General features: G+C 35.1%; 1 pseudogene; it reads right to left on the bottom strand.

The window, feature by feature from the left end:
* Positions 1 to 308: 308 nt before the first annotated feature.
* On the bottom strand, positions 309 to 21,929 carry LOC109676372 (metaxin-3-like; annotated as a pseudogene).
* Between the last annotated feature and the right edge of the window lie 1,458 nt (positions 21,930 to 23,387).

Raw genomic sequence — 23,387 nt, forward strand, 5'->3', positions numbered from 1 at the left:
CATTCACCTTTATTTAAAATGCATTGCCAAGCTAGAATACAAGCTTCCTAATTAAAAACAAAACAAGCAATAACAGATGTCATAGAAGTTCCTTTTGTTTTAGACTTTTCCATATACCTAGGAGCAGTATTTTCTTTCTGCCTTCACATCCTCAGTGTAGCAAATTACCTAGACAATCATAAGACTTAGGCTACAAAACATGCCGACTGTCAGGGTGATAGCTGGTGTAAGGAATTACTCTCTTTGCTGGAGTCAATCTGAGTGGTGGCAGTTTCCAAGGAGGAAGCTGAGGGCTTTGGTGAAAATTGTCATCCATCTCTGAGACTAAGCCTAATATAACTGTTTAGGATACCATCACAAAAGTGACACAGGTTGGAGAGTTGTTTCAGATGTTCTTGTAACTGAATGTCAGGAAACCATACTTTATAAAGAGGTGTAAGAAAACCAAACACATTGGTATCCAACGTAGAAGGCGTATCTCCAAAGAAAAATTGAGATGTTCCCAATCTGTTTCACAAAAGATTTAGGCAACCTTGGCATCTCTCTATATCTGTGCTTCCACTTCTTGAACATGATAGAGGGGAGGCTCTCCTGTTGTCAGGAGAATCCTATTCAGTGCTCCCCTAGACATCTTTCCAAGAAGGATTAAACTCAAGGGAAAACTTAAGGGAAAAGGAATTTGTGAAGCAAGCCATGGCTTTGTACCAGTAAAGTAATTGTCACCCTCAACCCAGAATGTGTGGAGCACAGCAGGGAGAAGCTTCTCCTCAAGGAGAACAATGTAAGTCAGTGTATCCATCCCTTGCTTTGCGAAGAGTTCATAATCAACATTATATTTCTGTTTTCTTAAAAAATATAGTATTTTTGCAGGCTGAGAAACTGGTACATCACCTCTTGGTCACCAGAAGCCTGTGACTTCATGATATGCTTCTTTTGTAAGAATAAGAAGGTGCTGTCTATCACATTGAGTTTCAGGGGGTTCCTGAAACAGTTTGCAGTAAAAAATTTTAGACTGAGTACATAATGCAAATGTGCAGAGCAGCTTTCCTTCATGGTCCCACCTCCAAGGACAGAGATGGTAGACACCCTGGCTGGCTCCCTTCTCTCCTCTCAGTCCCAGATTTTGCTCCAACTTCCTAACTTTCAGAGACAATGTACCCCCACAGGTCCTGGGGATGCCAAGCTGGGTGGGTTTTTACCTCCACCATCCACATGGCTTTGCAAGCTAAGAAAATGTGAAGCCAGACAGAGGAGCCACGATGCTTCCACCAGGCCAATGCAGGGTCACATGCCAGGCTGTGACTCACTGACAAAAGTGAGCTCAAGGCAGGCACTGACCAGAGTCCCAGCCTGCCATGATACCACAGTGCTGCAGGGAAATGCATGAAATGGCTATTTTTTTTCGTATCATATTTTTTCTTGAACCTTCCACATATAGTAAGAAACACAAAGTGGTAACCATTAAAATCAGATTCAGTTCTCACCAGAGTTTTGTTATTGCTGCTATTCTTATTAATCTTCGTTTATGTCTTCCCTGGACTAATTCTTTAAATCTACATTATTTTCATGTGCAGCCATGATAGTCTACACTTACTTAGTTAGTGACCAGTTAATGATTGCACATGAAATTGAAGACAAACTTGTACCAGTTTGTCTTCCAACCTTTGCTGAGTGTCTTTTGGGTGTACTGGTGATTCCCTGGGTGCTCTGGAAATTCACCACTTTCTTAGCCTTCATTTCCTGCTTGCATAGAGCCTTAAAGCCAATTGAAGCTATGGCTTGGCACATTTTAAAGTCTCTCTGTGTTGTGCACACAATTCTGTGGCTATGTGGGGCATATATGATCCCCAGAAATATGTTGCAGCTTCTCAAAGCCTGCTGCAGACAACACATTTTCCAGTTTTCCTTTTTCGTATTTTTTTCTTTGTTTCTATTTTATTAGGATTTATTTGTTGTACAGGGGAATTCACTGTGACACTTCCAAAAAGCCTTATATTTTACATTGATTAGATTGCCCCACCTTCCCCCCCCTCCCAGCACAAGTCCATTCCCACTCCACTTCATGCAATTACAAGATTTCTGATTCATATGTATATGTATATGAAGCTTGTCAACCACATTCCCTCACCTTCATCTCCCTCATTCACCACCCCCCTCCCATAAGTACCCCCCCCACACACACACACAATGTACCTATTTCACAGTCCTGGCTTTCTTTTTTTCCCATCAATTTGTATGATCGCCTAATAGATTTTTATTACTATTTTATTTTTAATTTAATTTTACAGTTTGTGCATTTACTTACATGTGTATACATTATTTGATCCCCCCCACCTCCAGAAAGAACCTGTTCTGCCCTCTTGTTCCCAATTTTGTAGAATAAAAAGCATAAAAGATAAGAAAAACATAGTGTTTTTGCTAGTTTGTGATAAACATAGCTATACAGGGTGACTCCTTATGATGTTTCCAAGCATATATATATTACCACCCAAATTGTTTCATCCCCACCAGACCTCTTCATTGCTTCCTAGTCCCCTACCTATAGTGACCCCTGCCCATTGAAGATTACTACATTCATTCCTATATAGTGAGCACATCAACCACATTCAAGTACTTGGTTTCCTTCCCATTCCGTATCCCTCCAGTGTGCAGTCTCCCCTTAGTGTGTGACCCATGTCCAATAATGTTACTGCATTAGTTTTAGGTCTATAATCTGCATATGAGGGAGTACATGCAATTTTTGTCCTTCTGAGTTTGACAAACTTTGCTTAAGATTATACTCTCCAGTTCCATCCATTTACCTGTGAATGACAAAATTTCATTCTTTGTGGCTGCATAAAATTCCATGTGTATAAGTACCACATTTTCTTAATCCGTCAGTACTGGGGCATCTTGGTTGTTTCCATAGCTTGGCTATTGTGAGTAGTGCTCCAATAATCATAGGTTTTCAGGTTCCTGTGTAGTAACATGAGTCACATTGCCACTTTTATTGGTATGAAGTGACCACTTTTGTCTCATTTGAACAATGTAAGTTTGAAATCTACTTTGTCTGATATAAATATTGCTTCTTCTGCCTGGTTTTGGGGGCCATTGACTTGGTAAATCTTCTTCCAGCCTTTCACCCTAAGCCAGTGTTTATTTCTGTCAATAAGATGGGTCTCATGTAAACAACACATTGTGGGATCTTCCTTCTTAATCCAGTTTACCAAACAGGGTCTTTTGATGGGAGAGTTGAGTCCATTGACATTCATTGTTAATATTAATAGGTATGTGGTGATTTTGTTGTTTTGTGGTTTAAGGATTTGATTGTGGGCAGCCAAGTCACTTCTACTCTCTGATTACTTGTCTTTTCTTCTCCTGCATTTTAATACTTCCAGTCCACTCATGGTTTTCTTTGCTTTCATCTTCTGTGTGAAGATTTCCTTGTAGAATCTCCTGTTGTGGTGGCTTGGTGATCATGTATTGTTTTAGTTTCTGTTTACTGTGGAAGATTTTGATTGCTTTGTCAATTTTGAATGATAATATTTCTGGGTAGAGTATCCTTGAGCTGAAGTTATTTTCTTTCAGTGCCAGAAACAGCCCACTCCATGCCTTTCTTGCTTTTAAGTTTTCTGTTGAGAAATTAGCTTTTATTTTGATGAATTTACCTTTATATGTTATTTTTTTCCTCTCTTACATCCTTTAATATTCTTTCTCTATTCTCTGTGCTTGTTGTTTTAATGATAATATGCCATGACCAAGTTCTATTTTGGTCAAGTCTGGTTGTGTCCTGGAGGCTTCCTTTACCTGATTGAGCAAATCTTCCTCAAGATTTGGGAAATTTTCTACTATTTTATTGAATATATTATGTATCCCTTTGGCTTGCCCCTCTTCTTCAATGCCCATGATTCTTGGGTTTGGTCTTTTGATGGAGTCAGTGAATTCTTGCATATTCCTTTCACAGCTCTTGTGTTGTTTGACTAAGGGTTCTTCTGCTTTTCCTTCAATTTCTATTTTATCATTGAGCTCTGCTATTCTGTCTTCCACTTGTTCTAGTCTGCTGGAGTGGCCTTCCTCTGTGTTTTTTGTTTGACTAAAGGGACTTTTTATTTACACAACTTCTGTCTCATTTGTTTTTCTGAGGTTTTTCCATATCTTTGTTCAACTCCCCTTTTATATCTTGTGTTGTCTTCTTTATTTCATATATCTCTTTTTTATATTGTCCTCTGTTTCACTTTGGTATTTATTGATGTCTTCTCTAAGTTCATTTATTTGTTTCTGTTTCTTCTCATGTTATTCATTTGTGGTGTCTTGAAATTTCTTGCATACATCTTATACCTTCTGGTTAACCATGTTTAGTATCTTCTCCATGAATTTCTCAGTAATCTCTTCCATGATTCTTCTTTGAGGGATTTTTTTGTGAGCCTCACTGGGCTCATTAGTGAAATTTATCATTGTTTTGTTCATTTTCCACTATATCCTGTATTAAATTGTTTTGTTTGTTTTTGAGGAGTGTAGTTTCCTTCCCTCTTTTTCTCCCCATTGCTCCAGTTACTGCTGTACAACTATGTCCTTGATTGTCTAGTTGGTGATTTTAATTACCTTTATTCTTTCCTTTGATTTAGGTTTTGTATTTTGACTGATTTGGTTATTAGCTAGGTTGATATGCTGTTTCTGTCCCTTACCTGGAGTTTTAAATTACCAATAACAAATTCACAGGTTCGATGCCAGATCAGTTTACATATTATATAGAAAATGCTTTGGTGATAATATCTATAAACAGTGGGATTTGGAAGGTTGTTATAATTATTAGGCTACATATAGAAATTTGGGTAATTAGTAAAGGTGGCACTAAAAAGGTGGGAAATAAAGGGGGTGGGTGGGAGAAGAGGTATAGGGTCTGCTGGGTTTTGTCTCACATGTGTGTGTTGAGGTGTATTTCCAGTTATACTGGAAGGTGCTTGTGATGGGTATTGCAGGAGGCCAGTGGTGTGTATGTTTGGTATAGTAGGCTAGTCAGTGGGTGGTGAGTGTGTAAGAAGGAGGAGCAATGTGGTGACAGGTTGGGGAAGGATAGCAGGGAGAGGCAAAGATTGGTACAGAGTGGATGAGAAGGAGCAGAACTAGAAGTTGGGAGGGAGAAGAATGGATTGTAGCACAAGAAGAACAGGAAACATGAAGAGGGTAAGAGTATGGGTAAGAAAATAGTGATGGTAAAGTTAATAATACAAAAAAAAAAAGACAAAAACCAGGTGTGCCAACAACATAAAGTTCACTCTGCTTGGTAAAAGTTTTGAAGTTATTCCTTTGGCATTCAATCATGATATTGGCTCTTGGTATCTTTCTTGGGTTTGTGGGGTATGGGTGGAAGTAGTTGAAGGAATTTTTTTTTTTGTTTTTTTCCCCAATTTCCTTTGTCTTATAGGCTGTCCATTACAAGAAGGAACTCTGAGGTGGTCTCACCAGGTGACTGGCTTGTGAGCAGTATTTTGTTCCTTCTGTCTTCAGGGCAGGTTGCAAATGGGGTCTGAGGTAACTCACTTCCAGTCCATGCAGGGTGGTCAGAGATCTTGTTTTCACCAACTAGCAGCGCATTGCAATATAGCTACAACTCTGTCTGGTCATCTCTTCCTCCAGCAAGGTGTGGCAATTCAATTTTGAGTACCTCCTTCACTCCCACAAGACCAGCTCAGGGATCCACCACTGGCCCCATTTTGGGAGGTTGGCTTGTTGCCCCACCCCCGCTCTCAGCCTTTGTGTCTCACAACACCTCTTCTAGGTGCTAGTTCTGCTCCTCTGGGATGTTGGCTCCCATCCCTGCTATCAGCCTTTGTTAGTTTTCCCATATTCATTCTCATCTATTACCACTCTAAGTACTTGTTTCCGAGGAAGAACTGATATCTGTGACTACTTCCAGTTCCATATTCTGTTTCACATGGTATACAGCTTTATTTTTATTTTTCTTATCATTATGTTGTTGTACTGGATTCACATAGTGACATTTACAAAACTGTTTGCAATATAAAATAGTTAATTTCACCCCTCCATTATTCTCCTTTATCCCCAATCTCCCAATTCTTAGAATACTTCCCATAGGTCCCATTTTTCCATTTTTATAAATAAGTAAATAATATTTCCACAATATTCAACCTTCCACACACTTTCCTTACATCTTTTCCCCTCCCACTTGTACCAACCCTCAGACAGCACCTGTTTTACCTTCCTGTTCTCTGGTTTTGAAAGAAGACATACGTTTCTTTAAGATACCTATACAGGTAGTTGTTTCATTATGACATTTCCATGTACATATGTATTATAAACTGAATTGGTACTTTCACTCTGCTTTTCTCCTTTATACTTTAGTACTCTTCTTATAGAGATTTCAACAGGTTAAAATTTCCATGCTCATCATTGTATAGAAAGTACATCAATCATATTCACCTTCTCTACTTCCTTGTTTTACACTCCCTCTTCCATTGGTGACCTCCCCCTAGCATGACCTGTTTTTCATTCTTTTCCTTCATTGTTTAGGTGTCTGTTCATTGTTCACTGGGATTTTGCATTGGTATTTATATCTGTACATGCACAGTACTTAAAGCAAAGTAAGACGCTCCACTGCACTTCCTCTTCCTTTTCCCCTATTCTGCATTGTTTTCAGAACAGTGGTCAATGTTTTTCAGCATGTTTCCTTTGTCTTGTTCTTAGATGTGATGTACTTCATTATTAATTGCTATCTTTCTCAGCTTCTTTTCCTCCTTTCTTGGTCTCCTCTACAAGTCTAAGTTTTGCATACTTTTTCTGTGTATATTTCTATGTGTATATAATATTGCTTTTATTTGTATTGATCTTTATTCCACATATGAGAGAAAACAAGTGGACTTTGTCCTTCTGAACCTGGCTAACTTCACTTATGATGATGTTCTTCCCTAGCAAGCATAAAGCCCTGAGATCAAACTTCAGTACCATCAGAAAAAAAAAAAAAAAAAGATGAACCTCTCTGGTCCCATCCCTTTACCAACAAATGACAAAATTTTCTTCTTTGCTACATATCAACTGTTTCCATAATAGTTGGCTATTTTGAATAATGCTGCAATAACTATGGGTGTGAAGATGTCTTCATTGTAACCTGACTCACATTCCTTCAGATATATCCCTAGGAATGGTATTGCTGGATCACATGGCAGTTCTATTTTTAGTTTTTTAAACAGCCTCCACACTATTTTCTATAGTGTTTGCACTAATTTACATTCCCATGAGCAGTGTGTGAGGGCTCCTTTTTCTCCACACACCCTCACAACATTCGTTGTTGTTTGTGTTCTTTGTTATAGCCATTCTAGGGGAGTAAACTGGAATCTTACTTTGGTTTTGATTTGTATTTCTTAAGGTCAGAGATGTTGATCATTTCTTCATTTTTTTTTTGTCATTTGGACTGCTTCCTTTGAAAAAACTCTGTTCAGTTCATTTGCCCATCTCTTCATTGGATCATTGATTTTTGTGAGGAGTTTAATTTTTTGAGCTCCTTGTACTTTCTGGTAATTAATCCTTTGTTAGATGTGCACCTGGGAACAATTTTCTTTGGGACTACTTCTTTCATCTGGTGACCATTTCTTTTGTTTGCCAGAAGCTTTTTAATTTCATGTCCTCCCATTTGTCAGTATTTTCTCTTAATTGGTAGACCATTGGAGTTTTATTTAATAAGTTCTTGCCTATATCTAGTAGTTCCTTTGTATTCCCTACTCTTCTGCATTAGTTTCAATGTTTCAGGTATTACATTAAGGTCTTTTAACCACTTTGAGTGGTTATATAGGGTGAGTATTATATAGGGTGAGTATTATATAGGGTGAGAGTCACAGAACTAGTTTCAGATTTCTGCATGCAGATACAAATTTTCCTAGGAACATTTCTTGGAGAGGCTGTGTTTTTGCCACTGTGTGTTTTTGGCACCCATTCTAGTGCTCAGGACCCCACCTGCAGGTCTCTTGGCTTCTTTGTAGTTCAGGTAAGCCCAAGACCTCAGCCTTCTTGTCAGAATCCCAAGAGTTTGGGGATCCAGGGTGAGCCCAGTCCTACCCAAACCCAGCCCCCAAAACTCCCACTGTTAGTCAGATGCTCACTCTGCAGAAGTAAAGAAATGCTAAAAAGTAGAGCACAAATCAATATGTTGGAAACAAAAAGGAAAACTCAACAAAACAAAAACTGTTTCTTTGAAAAGATCAATAAATTTGATAGACACCTAGCCAGACTAAACAAGGAAGAAAAGAAAAGAAAAAAAGAGACACAAGAAACATGCTGCCAATATGAGAAATTAAAGAAAGGATCTTACTACTGATTCTATGGACATTAAGTGAATAATAAAATGTAATAATTAAACAATGAGCTACACTCCACTCTAAATAGCAAGTTAAAATTTTTTTTTCTTCACTTCAGAACTGTCTTCATGTACAGATACTATAAAATGCACATAAACTGGAGATTTTACATAGAATAATATATGGAAATAATATGTAAGGGGAATTAGGAGAACTGGAATTGTCCAGAGAAGTTCTGAGGATCATTCTTCTTTAAATATTCTTGATTAATTCCCCTTAAGTTCTTCCTTCGTGAATATGTGAAAATTCTCACCAGGCTACACTATGGCTAGCTCTATGTTAGTTGCACCCAGGTTGTACTCCATTACTTGTTTGAGGATGAAGACTTCATGACTTCTTTCAGAGTAATAGACTGAAATCCAGAGGGAAGGAGATGAGCCATTAACTATACATAATTCCTTCTTTCTTCAAAGCAGTTTTCTTTTTCTCTCTTGTGGTAAACTTTGCACAGGGATAAATACCTTGTTTTTAATGCTGGAGAAAATAAAGCCTATGTGATCCTGAACAACATAAAAATGAAGAAATAGAATAGAGTATGAGATTAGACATGGAAGAAGACAAGTGCACCACAAATAATGATTTTTAAGTCTTCATTGTACAAACATGAACCTGTAATTGAGATTCTTTTAAAATCAGTAAATGAATTTTAGTAAATAAGAAGAAAGAGCAGGGGCTTGTCTTACTAGCTTTTAAGAAATAATTAATTTTATTAGTTAAAGAAAAATCTCATATTGTATGGGAGCAGGAACAAATAAATAGACCAGTAAATAAAATTATGTATGGATGTGTGTTGAAAACTGACATGTGAAATTCATACCCAATACAATGGAGAAATGAAAAATTCCTTCATCAGATTATGAAGAAAAGTGTTTCACTAGAAGTACATAAATGTGTCCCTTCCTTATGCCTATATATAGGTAGATAGGCAGTAGGTAAGTAATACAGCTAATGGAAGAAGTTGTAGGTAAATTTATTGGTGATTGGTTGGGCAAAGGCTGCAACAGGATCACATTTAAAATGGTTGTTAAATTCCTTTAAATAAGTCAAAAGTAAATGTTAGGAGGTTTTATAATTAAGCATGTCTTAGCTAACTTTAAGAGATAAAATCAATCTAATATGCGTTCTGTTGTCATTTATTTAAAAGGCTTAAATATTTGGCTATTTATTATCTTCCTTGATGTTGAACATCCTAGTGGGTACGATGTAGAACCTAATTGTAATTTTGACTTGCATTTCCCTAGTTATTAATGATGTTAAGTATAATTTCATACAATTATCAACCATTTACTTTCTTTTCACTTTTTAAATTTATTATTTACTTATTTTGTGTTTTGCCACAGGGTCTCACTATGTAGCCCACGCTGGCCTCAAACTTGTTATCCTCCAACCTCCGTCTTCCAAGTTACTGGGAATACATGCATGCAGCATCATTGGCAAAAATCTTTCTTGAAGAAAGATCTGTTTAATTTCTTTGCCAATGTTTCATTTGTATTATTTGTCTTGTCATTTAGTTTTAAGAAATACTGATATATTTTTCTATATAGAAAACCTTCACCAGATACATGATTTGCAAGCATTTCTCACTTCATTTTTGACTGTGTCTTTTGAAGCACAAAAATACTTAATTTTGATGAACCCCAAAGTGCCTATTTTTTCTTTTCTTTCTCCTGCATTTGATGTCCTACTTAAGAAGCCTTTACCAAATCTATCAAGAAAATGTAATCTTTTGTTTTCTTCTAAGAGTTAAGTCTTAAATTCATTTTCAGATATTTTTGTATATCTGTATATTTGTAAGGTAAGGAGACAGTTTTGTTCATTAAAATGTTTGTATCCAATTGTCCCAGCAATACTTGTTGAAAAACTATTCCTTCCCCAACAAATACTCTTGACATCCTTGCATTTGGAATCTCCATTCTAACCCACTGAACTATAAGTCTATCCTTCTGTCAATGTTTTAATTATTGTTGTTCCATAGTAAGATGTGAAATTGATATACCAAAGACAGGACTATAAAATAGGCACAGTATGTGTGGTGTATTGTGAGGGAGGAGCAAAGGAGATTAAGGTGAAGAAATATGGTTGATAGACTTCATATATTTATATGAAATAAAAGAAACCTCTTGCAATTGCTTTAAGTGGGACGGGGAAAGGGTTAAGGGGGAGAGATAGCAGGGGATGATCTACTCAATGTATAATATAATGCTATTTTGAATTGTCACAATGAAACCACCCTTTACAATGAATATATCATAAGGAAAAAATTTTAAAACAGTAAATGTTGGACTAGTATTAAAAATTAGCCACAGGTAACTAACGATTCTTAGACTGAAGAGAGCCTTTCAAGCACCAATGCAACGTCTTCTCAAACATTAAAGTTTCAAATGCATAATCTCTATCCCTGATTTCTCAAAAAATGAGGGAAAATTATACTTTGTCCTATATTATTTTTTTTTAGATTTTAAGAAATTTGATCAGCTTATTTCATTAACATGTAGTAACTGTATATATTAATGAGATTTACTGTGATATTTTCATACATGTATCATTATGCATTGACCATACCCATCCATCCTTCTCCCACCCCAACTCCCTAGCACTTATCCCAGTCTCTGGTAATCACTACTCAGGATTGCTTTGATTACTCAAAATTATTGAGTAATCATATTGCAGAATTTGCAATTGAGTTTGAATTCTCAAATTCCATTTGAAGTTTTTTTTTTAGTACTGTGTCTTGAACTCATCACCTAAACCTTGAGTCACTCCATTAACCCTTTTCATGCTAAGTATTTTCAAGATAGGGTCTCACAAACTACCCGGGCTGGCTTTGAAACATGATCCTCCTGATTTATGCCTCCAGTAGCTAAGATTACAGTTGTGAGTCACAGTTGCCTGGCTTCCTTAAAGTTTTAGGAAATAATTTTCTATTTCTATAAATACTCAGCTAGAATTCTGACAAGGATTACATCAAATCTGAATATCAATTCAAGAAGTATTGGGGTTGGTGGAGTGGTTCAAGTGATAAGAGCACTTTCCTAGAAAGCATGAGGCCCTGGGTTCAAATCCCAATGCCACCACCAAAAGAAAAAAAGAATGAATCATATCTTCATTACATGCATTCTTCTGATCCATGAGCATGGGATGGTTTTTACTTATGTGTACTTTTAGTGTTGTTCAACAGTGATTTATATTTTTGAGTGTGAAGGTTTATATCTTCTGGGTTAAATTTATTTCTAAGTATTTTTTTTCAAACTGCTATAAGTGAAACTACATTTTGAGTTTTACTTTAAATTTGATTATTGCAGAATACAGATAAACAACTGGTATGTACATTGATCTTATGTTGCCTTACAACACTTGTTTTTTCTTTGTAATCATATTTTTCTGTACACTGATGCCATGTCATTTGCAAATATAGTTTTATTCCTTTCCAATGCAAGAAACTATTTACTGCTTTTCCTTGTCCAGTGTTCTGGATAAAAATGACAACAAAATGCTGAATAGATGTGGCTAGAGTAAACATCTGTGTCTTTGTTTTGAACTTGAAGGAAAACATCCAGTTTTTAGCAGTAAGTATTTTGGTATTAAGTATAGTCCGTAAGTAACATCTAGCAAATTGAAGAGGTTACTTTCCTTCTATTCTGTTGCATGTTTTTATTTCAAAATGGTGTTAAATATTGTCAAGTTATTTTTCTGCACTTACAGAGATCATTTTGTTTCTGTTTCTTTTTCTACTGGTGTGTATATGACCTTGATTGATTTTTAGATGCCAAACAAACTTTGCACTCCTTTGATAAATGGCACTTGGTCATTGTGTATGTTTCTGGATTGAATCTGATAGTGCTCTATTATGGATTTTTCCATCTACATTCATAAAAGTTATTGCTGTGTATTATCCTTTTATTTCTTGATTTTCTCTTTTGTGATGCTGCTGATGAAACCCAGGGCTTCACTCATGCTGGGCAATCACTGTAAAATAGTACAAAATATTAGGAGGCAGCTTTAAGACAAATTTACCAGAAGGATCAATTTCTCTCTAAGCCCAGCCATGGCAGAATCCTATAGCTTTTGGTATGCTTTGGTATATTATGTCTTCATTTTCATTTATTTCAAAAATATTTTGTAATTTCTTTTATGATTTTTTCCTTGATTCATTGGTTGTTTAGAGAAAATGCTTAACTTATACATATTTAATTGACTTTTCCTCTTTCTGACATTTACTTGTTGAAGTTTATATTTTGGCTGAGAATATGATTTATTCTGGAGTATGTTCCATGTGCACAAGAACAATATTTATTGTGAGATCATTTTATGAAGTGTTCTATAGTTGGCTATTATATTTAGTTGGATTATAGTACACACGTATTCTACTTTTATTAATTATCTCCACTGTCATTTAATAAGTTATTAAAAATGAGATATTGAACTCTCCAAGTGTTATTGTTTCTGTATTTCTCTTCTAATTTCTGTCAGTTTTTACTTCCTGCATTTTGGTTTTCTGTAACTAGGAACATATATCATCACAATTGTTATTGTTTCTTGATGGATTGCTACTTTGTTAGCTGATACAGTACAGGGCAGGACAAAATAAATACGTCCTTGTGGTACAAAAGTGACTAAAACAAGGTGAGGTGTGCTGTTGTGTGCACTTACACAACTCTGAATACACCTTCAGTACTAACACCAGAGTTTATAGCTTTTGGTATATTTTTCCCCCTACTAGAAGAGAAACTCTTTTAAAATAAGACTGTATGTCTTCTTTATTTGTCTACTAAGTGTCGTAGATCATGACATTTTAGATTAAGGTAATGCTGAATGAATGAATGGTTGGATTTTGAAGATGTCAATTGTAATGCAAAGGGGGAATGTGAAGAACACAGGGAAACTGTAATTCAGTCTTCGGGGGTTTACCATGTACCAGGAACACATTGACCTTCATCTTCCAACTGTTATTTCAATGGTAGGTTGGTATAAACTAAGAACTACTCAGGCTACCAGTTTTTAATGACTTCTCTGTCATTGCTCACATGAGGAAGTCCCTGAACCTTGCAGAAATCAATCTCTTCATTAATTAATGTGCTTCTTGTGTCCCAAGATGTTTTTGTAAAATAAAAGAGGTAAGGAATAATAAATACCACAGGACGTGTAAGTGTAAGATGGGAGGTCTATTAAAAGACAGGATTAAATAGACCTTTGCCTTTGCGACCTACAAGATCCAAGGCATTGATCCATTTTTACCTTTATGTTTATTTTTTCCATCTGTAAAATAGGACAGTAATGGCAAACTTTAAAGATTGTTTTCTGGAGAGTATGCAATGCAGTTTGCACAGTACCTGACTTATAGAGGGAAACACTTAAATGGGAGCTACTGTCATTATGGAAATGTGATAACTATATGATATTTTTTAGAGAAATTCTTGGGCAGTGAAGCCACATTATTATCACAAAGAGAAAACTTCAGCAAATGATTAATTAACAAAAAGTCAAATAAAATATCATTCTTATAAAAAGCAAAAGGCCAGAATTAGCAATATGTCCTTTTACCTAAATAAAAATGCCAGGCACATAAGTACAGGAAAATGTTACAAATAGGGAGTATAAGATAATTTTTAGCTTGGTGCCAATGACTTATACTTGTAATTCTAGATAATTGGAAGCTGAGATTAGGATTGTGGTTCCAGGCCATCCTGGGCAAATAGTTAAAAAAACTCAAACTCTAAAAAAACCATAGCAATATGGGGAACAGGTGTGGCTCAAGCAGTAGAGTGCCTGTATTGACAGCACAAAGACCTGAGTTCAAACCATAGGCCCACCAAAAAATTAAAGAGATTAGAAATATATGATTAAAAAAGCACTAAAGTATATTCAAAGGCATATTAGCAATTCTGACAAGAGTCAAAATAGAGGAGTTCTTCTACCAAATAGAAAATAGGCACAGAAAAACTTACAAATCATCATGATTTCTTTGGACAATCCAGATCAGTGTTGTGAAGATGAAGTAACTAGCTTTTAGCTAATCCAGTGGCATGAAAATGTTAAAAATATTTATGCCCATGGAGGCTTCTGCACAATAGTTTTAGAGTAGTTTCTTCTTTCTCCACCTTGACCTCCAAGTTCTTAGAGGAGAAACTGGACTGATTTTTTTTGCACTACAAATGAAGTGAAGAAAGATGGTCTGTGCAGTTGGTATGACACAGATTTAAACAGAGAAATAATCAGTCTTTTCCCAAGAAACTCACAAGAAGAATTATGTGATTTACAAGAACTAAAGCACCTGAAATTATTTTAGATTAGACTGTACATTATCAGGAAGGTTGTTGCCATTTCAAAATTCAGATGTTATCAAAAGTTGGTGACAGGGGCACAGAGTCAGACACTGAGTACCTGGTGTGTATCCCTGCAGATATTGCTAGTGAGAACAAAAGAACTTAAACAGTAGGAGCCTAGGGCTCTTCTGTCTAGTAGTTTAATAACAATGCATGCTTCACAAAGTTGTTGTAGACATTTAACAAGCTAATACATGGAAAGTGCATAGACTAGCACACAATACAACATAAGTGCTAAATAATTGTTCAATAAAATCAGTAAAGGAAGTACATATGGCTTTATTGAACAAAGACTATACTTTCAAAATATATGCCACACAATTGTAAGTTGAATAACTTTTAAATAACACATTAACTTAACCACCATCAATTGGATATCATTAATCATATCAACACTAATCCTGTTACTCATAAATATATTTGTGATCACTTTTAAAGAGGATACATGGACTCTGTCTTCAGGGAATTTAGAATCAGGGGTTGAAAGTACCACCATTCAAGTGTCACAATTAAAACTGTAAAGCTTCATGTGACTAATAAAACATGATTTCTAAGATCATTCTATAATTGTTCTTTAGTCAAAGAGGTAAAGAAATTGTATTCTTTTGTTTATTATAAAAACAAAATGTTTATTATAAAAACATTTTTATTTAAGAAGAAATGTGTTTTCTATTATATACTTCAGTACTTTACCTGCTCTTCGTCACTTAATGTATTTCTTTCATAGGAATTATGTCTGCCAATATGAAAAAGAGACCATATGTATATACACATACATATATATAAATACTATATATATAAACATGTTCATACAGCATATATACACATATATGCACATATATGTGACATAACTAAATATGGCTAAATTATATATGACATACATGATATATAGACATATTTTCATGTGCCAATATGAAAAAATCTATACTTTAAAAGGTATTTTCTACCTGAGAAATATTTGTCATACCTGGCTTAAACTCCAGTGAAATTCCAGCATGCATGCTTATGTCTGGTTGCTGTCATGTGTGAAGAACTGTCAAGTGTCATTGCTCCCTGAGCTGTGGCAGGAGATACACCTTTAGTAAGACTGTCACATTTGGGTGCACATATCTAAGGATGATTGTATGAAATGCAGCCCTCTTTTCCAGTGCTGCAGTACACAGCCATTTTTTTTCTTTCATTTATCATTATCATGATGGGGGTAATATGTGACATTTAAAAACTTTCTTACAATGTATCAAAGTTGAATTCGTCCCCTTTCTCATTGTCCTTTATCCCCCTCTTCTTTATTCCTACAATCATTGCAGCAGGTCTCATTTTTCCATTTACATACATGTGTACACAATACTTGCACAAAGTTCAACCTCTTACACTGTCCCTGCATATCCTCCCCACTCTCACTGCTGCCAACCTCCCAGGCAGAACTTTTCTGCAAAACAAAGACCAAAGAACATGTAGATGTCTGAGGACACTCCAGACTTCATGGTCAGCATAGGCAGTTGTTTTTTCTATGCACACATGTGGCATAAAAACTTAAGCAGAATTTAAGTCACATTCACTGGCAGACACACACACACACACACACACACACACACACACACACACACAGTAACAAATGACAGTTGATCCCAGCAGTAAGGGAAGAGAAGACTTAAAACAATAAAAAGTCACAGTTATGAGCAGTTATGAGTCAGACACTGACTAAGTGAACAATTGGGTGTATATCAGTTACTAACACAACCATATTAACATTTTTTCTACTACACATAAAGACATTAAGATTCTGAGGGCTTAAAAACTCCTTAAAATGCATTGGTAAGCAAGCAGTCTAGTGGTAAACTCTTGTCCTGTGGAAACCATGGAATGATCTGAAAGTTTGTGAACTCCTTAGCATAAAGGGTCTATAAATCCACAGGAGGTGTCTGCTCCCACCATGGTCTTTAATTTTGCATGTGCTTTGTGAAGCTTGACCTATATTTGTAATATCTTAAGTGTACGTTATCAGCCATATTTTCTCATGCCTATTCTAATATACTGCACACTTTTGAGTCTAAATAAAACACATACATATCATATTACCAAGTGTAGAGATATTAGGATGAAATTCACAAGACTCAGACCTAAAAGATCATGAGAAATAGGAAGGAAAAGGAAGGTTATATAAGAAACAATTGTATTTATGACAGAAACAACAAATCAGAAATTCTTTTTACAAAACATATCATTTTTGCAAGAGATATATCAGTAGAAAATGCTCTAAAACACATATTATAGAAGATATTTAAAACTCAATTTCTAACTAAGCCTGACAAATTGTTATTTTGCATTTGCAGCAAAATAGACTTCACCTTCCTTGGGTAGTGATAGGAAGAAATGAAAGCAGTGTTTTCTCATTTGTTTTCATTTGGAATGGTCTTTGAATGAAATTGAAAATTCAGCTTTCCATCTTTTCTGTCTGAATCTTCACTTTTGACAGTGACTTTTATCAAGTTATACTTCAATATCTACCTTTCCTAAGATGCCCCTTTTGGGTTGTGAGAACCACTGCAGACTTACAGAGAGTGAGAGAGGTAACAAGATGATATTATGAAAAACTTCATGCCAATAACCAACAAATGAGCTGCAATGACAAAACCATTATTTGCCAAAACTGACAGAAACATGAAATGTGAAATGTGAATATCCCTACTTCAAACCATCTTGAAAGCCCTTCCTCACATAGAGCGGTAGGCCTGAGAGTCTTTACCAGTGATTCTAAACTTTCAGGAATAGAATTTATCTTTCACATCTTCTTTCAGTAATAATTAAAAGCAAATATATTTGAAATCTCCTTTTGATGTCAACATATTCATGGAAAGGAAAGAAAAGGAAAATTTACAAATCAATCTCTCTTACAATGCAAATCTCCAAAATCATTACTAGGTAATATAAAAATATCAATAAAACACAGCACAGAAAAAGGGTGAATATATCACATTCATATGAAAAAATTTAGTGCCCAATTATAATGAAAAAATATTAAAATCTAGGAATACAGATGATTATTTTGAATTCATGAAGACTATAACAACATGAGACTGGACTCTACACTTTTAGATTGAAATATAAGATTTCCTTATTGCACAGAAATAATTTTTAAATTCACCTCTCACTGTATGTTGCCTTGAGGTTTATATAGAACAACTTATCCTGTTATATATTGTATTTTTTAAAAAATTTTCTTATTTTCCTATAATAGCTGTAAAGAGGAGATGTATTGTGACATTTTACATATGTGCTTACAGTATATCTTAATTAGATTCACCCCCTCCATCATTCTCCCTCTTCCACCCTCCACCTTTCTTAGAATAATTTCAACAGACTTCATTGTTCTACTTTCATAAATGGTACAAAGTACATCACTCATATTCACTTTTTCCCCCTCTCTGTTTACCTTCTCACTTCCCATGACACCCATCCCCTCACAAGTACAGTTGTACCTTCCTGACCTTCATTTCTGTAAAGAGGCTATGCCATGATATTTCATACATGTATATTTCATTCTTAAATCAGATCAAGCATCTATTACTTTCTTTTTTTCTATTGCCCTGCTCCCCATTATTCAAATAGCATACAGTGCATATACTGTCTTCATACACAGATGCATTGTATTTCAATATTACTCACTCTATCATTTTCTTCCTATCCTATCTCCCTTTAGTACCATCAGTCAGACCCAGACCCACTAATACAGTCACATCTTCTCTCTGTATATATAAGATTATATGTGTGTTTATGTGTATATTTATCTTATAGGTCTAGCTTCCAAATGTAAGGGAAAACATGTGACCTTTGTCCTTCTGAGCCTGGCTTACTTCACTTAACATGATGACCTCCAATTCCATCCATTTACCCACAAATAACATAATTTATTTCTTTTTTATGGCTGAATAATGCCCATTATGTATATATACCACATTTTCTTAATCCATTCATCACCTGTGGGATATGTGGGCTTTCCCTAAGCTTGGCCATTATGAATAGTGCTGCAATAACCATGAGTGTGCAAGTGGCTTACATTCCTTCAGGTGTCTGCCCAGGTATGGTATCACTTGATCATATGGTGGGTGTATTTTTAGTTTTCTAAGTATCCACTATACTGCTTTCCATAGAGGTTGCACTAATTTGCATTACCACGAACGGTGTACTGACCCCTGCATCTTTGTCAGCATTTGTTGTTGATTGTGTTATTGATGATAGCCACTCTGGTAAGGTGACCTCTCAATGTCATTTTGATGGGCATTTCATTTATGGCAAAGGATGCTGAACATTTCTTCAGGTACTTAGTGGCCACTTATCTCTTCTTTGGAGAATTGTCTGTTCAGTTCATTTGCCAATTTATTCAATGGTTTGTTGATTCCTTGCAGGGTTTGTTTTTGAACTCCCTGTAGAGTCTGGCTAAAAATGTCACATTAGATGTAAAGCTGGCAAAGATTTTCTCATTCTGCATGCTTCTTCTTAAGTCTGGTGACTGTTTCTTTTGCTGTGCAGAAGATTTTTAGTTACATGCAGTCTCACTTGTCAATCCTTTCTCTTAATTTCTGAGTTATTGGATATCTATTCATAAAGTTATTATCTGTGCCTGTATGTTCCACTGTATTCCCTATTCTTTCCTATAGTAGATTCACCATCTGACAGTGTACATTAACATGCATTGTTCACTTTGAATTGATACTAGCACAGGTGAAAAACTCTGAACTAGTTTCAGTCTTCTAGAGATGGATATCCAGTTTTCCCAGCACTTTTGTCAAGTACACTATCTTTTCTTCAACACATGTTTTGGACTTTTTTGTGGAAAATAAAATGAGTATTGCTGCATTGGTTTGTGTATGGCTCTTCTATTATATTTGTCTTCACGTCTATCTTTATGCCACGATCATGCTGTTTTTATCATATGGCTCTGTAGTATAGTTTGAAGTCAGATACTGTGATAACTCCAGAATTACTCTTTTTGCTGAAGATTTGCTACTTTGTTGAATGTGTTTATAAAATATAAGTGTTTTTAGTGGAGTTTTTAGGGTCTTTCAGGTAAAAGATCATATCATCTGCAAGTCAGGCTAATTTGACTTATTCTTTCCCTGTTTGAATCCCTTTGATTTCTTTTTCCTGTCTTATCACTCCAGCTAGGTTCTGGTACCACATGGAATAACAGTGATGAATGTAGACACCCTTGCCTCATTCCTGATTTAAGAGGAAATGGCTTCAGTTTTTCCAAGTTAGTATTTTATTGACTATATGTTTGTCATAGATAGCCTTTTTAATGTTGAGGAATGTGCCTTGGATTCTTAGTTCCTTCAGAGCTTTTATCATGAAAGGAAATGGCCAATGGCATTTTCTGCATATGTTGAGATGATGATTTAGTTTCTGTCTTTGATTCTGTTTATGTGTTGTATTACATTTATTGATTTATAAATCTGTGCATCCTTCCATACCTGTAATGAAACCTACTTAATCATAGTGTCTAATCTTTTTTACGTGTTGTTAGATTCTGCTATCAAGTATTTTATTTAGGATGTTTGCATCCATGTTCATCAGGGATATTGGCCTATAGCTTTTCCTTTCTTCTATGCATCTTTATCTGGTTTTGGTAAATAGGGTAATACTGACTTTGTAGAATGAGTTTGGTAGTATTCCTTCCTTTTGTATTTTATGGAGTGGTTTGAGAAGCATTGGTGTGAGTTTTTCTTTAAAGGTGTTGTAGAATTCAGCAGTGAATCCATCAGGACCTGGGCTTTTCTTTTTGGAGTTTCTTTATAACTTCCTTAATCTCATTACTTGTTAGAGATTTGTTTAAGTTTTTAATGTACTCTTGGTTCAATTTTATTGGGTCATGTGTCAACCTACTCCATTTTCATTTCCCAGCTTGCTGTAGTATAGGTTTTCAAAATATTCCTGAATGAACTTCTGAATTTAATTGGGGGTCTGTTTTAATATCCCCTCTTGTGTCTCTGATTTTATTAATTTGGATCTTCTCCTTTCTTCTTTTAGTTACTTTGGCTAAAAATTTGTTGATTTTTTTTATTTTTCCAAAGAAACAACCTCTTGTTTCATTGTGTTGTTCTTTGGGTCTCAGATTCATTGATTTTTGCCCGGATTTCTATAATTTATCTCTTTGTAGTACATTTGGGATTAGCTTGCTCTTGTTTTTCTTACAGTCTGAAGTGGATCATCAGATCATTTCAGATCTCTCTAATTTTCTAGTGTGACTGTTTATCATCAGATCATTTCAGATCTCTCTAATTTTCTAGTGTGAACTGCCTTCTTAAGACTGCCTTTACTGTGCCCCACAGATTCTGGTAAGTTGTATCCTAATTTTTTATTTGAATCTAGGAATTTCTTAATTTCTTCAATGCTCTATTGACTGTTCAAAAGTATGTTGTTCAATTTCCTTGAGTTTGAATGGTTTGTGGTATTCCTTGGTATTGATTTCTAAACTTAATGTACTGTGATTTGTTAGGATTCAAATTATTATTTTAAGTTTTTTGTATTTGTTGAAATTTACCTTATGATGTAAGAAGTGATGTATTTTGGAGACATCACCGTGGCCTGCTGAGAAAAATGTGTTATCTATTGCAATAAGATGGACTACTCTACAAATGTTTGTTAAATTCATTTTGTCCACAGTATTGTTTTGATCTAGGTATCTTTATTAATTTTTTTGGATGTTCTCTCTGTAGATGATAGTGGTGTATTGAGCTCTCTCATTATTATTGTATCTGGACCAATCTTTTTCTTCATGATCAGAAGTGTTTCTACTATGATCTTAGAGGTTCAATGCATATACATTTAGAATTATATCTTTGTTTTGGAATGTTCCCATTATTATAAGTAGTGACCTTATTTATTTCTTCTAACTGCTCTTTGCATATGCATAAAAGCGTTTTATTTGATATGAAAATAGCTACTCCTGCCTGCTTTTGATCTCCACATGCTTTGTATAACTTTTTCCAACCTTTTGTATTTAGTTTCTGTGTGTGTTTGTTTGTGGGATGTGTTTCTTGTAGAAAAAAAAATCTTGGATCTTCTTTTAATACAGTCAGACAATCTGTTTCTTTTGGTTGGAGAGTTAATTCTGTTTACATTTAGGGTTATGATTGAGAGGTATTTACTGATTACTGTGTTTCTATTCCATTTCTTTTCAGGTTGAGTCTCATATTTATTGTTCTTTACCTTTGTCAATGTTGATCTTCAGGTTGCACTGGTTTACTAAGTTTATCATGCTTGACACCCGCCTAACTCTCCTGGGTTCATCAATTTACCTTTTGAGTTTTATTGTTTCCTGAGCTCTTGTGTATGTGACTGTTTTTCTTCTCTTCTGTGTGTTATTCCCTTGAGTGTCTTTTGTAATGTAGGACTGGTGGAAATGAACTGCTTTAGCTAATCCTTGACTATGAAGGTCCATATTCACCATCAAGAAAGAATGATGGCTTTACTGAATATATGTATTCTTGACTGGCAGTTATTCTCTATTAGAGCTTGAATTTTATTGTTCCATGCTTTTCTGGCTTTTAGAGTTTGTGCTGTGAGGACTGAGGTTATCCTTATGTGTTTATCTTTATATATAAGTTAGCATTTTTTCCCTTTACCTTTCAGCATCCTTTCTTTGTTCTCTAGTATTAGCATTTTAATTATAATATAATGTATGGGTGATCTTTTGTAGTCATGTCTATTTGGAGGTTTAAATGCCTCCTGTACTGGGTATCTATATCATTACACAGATTCTGTAATTTTTTTCTGTCATAATTTCATTGAATTGGTTTCTCATGCCTTTAGTTTGTATCCTTCTTTCACAGTGTCAGTTCTTATGTTTATTTCTTTTCTATATTCCAGAGTTTGTGTATGATCCAATCATTTGTGTTCATTTTTTGTGATTGTTTATGTGTACTAACTCCTCAATCTTGTCCTGATATTTTTCCTTTTGTTTGAGCTTGTATGCTGATAATACTATCCACTGTGATTTTATAAGTTTTCATTTTGAACATTTCTACTTGGTTACATTTCATAATTTCTGTTTTTTGTTGAATTTCTCTTCCATGTTACTCACTTTCGTTTCTAGGTCTTAGACTAATTTCTTAACATAATGTATTCATTTATTTGAATCTTCTTTGAGGTCACTGATCAGTATTAACAGTAGGCTTTTGAATTCTCTTCTGACATTTCAGCAAATTTGTTATCTTTGGATTCAATTGTTGAGTTGCTGTGATGGGATTTTTGAGAGGAGACATTGCCTTAGCATCTCAAATTTAAATTTTTACACTTTGATTTGAGCATATGTTAGTCTATGTTTCTCTTTTACTTTCTGGCATAAGCAGAGAACCTTCTGCACTAACAAGGCTAAAACTTCAGCAAGAAATGAAGTATTTGAATGATTAAGAAACAATTGGAATGCATATCTGTTTCCCCACTAATGTTGTGTGGGAACAAAACTCTGATTTCTAGGGAGATGATTTGGGAGCTTAACACAGGTGGAAAGATTTCTTTATTTATGAAATCATTTACCAAAGTATTCAGGACAAACTATTGATTATTTTCACAAATTTTTCCTGAAAAGCTTATAAATGCTTAGTTTTCAATACAGATATTTTCCTAGAAATTAATTATATAACTGCACACTTAAATTACAGATGTCTAATAGTGTGAATTTATTTTTCCATTCAAACTGGCGCTATTATCCTGA

This window comes from Castor canadensis, chromosome 3 (assembly GCF_047511655.1).
Source record: "Castor canadensis chromosome 3, mCasCan1.hap1v2, whole genome shotgun sequence".
NCBI classification, from domain to species: domain Eukaryota; kingdom Metazoa; phylum Chordata; class Mammalia; order Rodentia; family Castoridae; genus Castor; species Castor canadensis.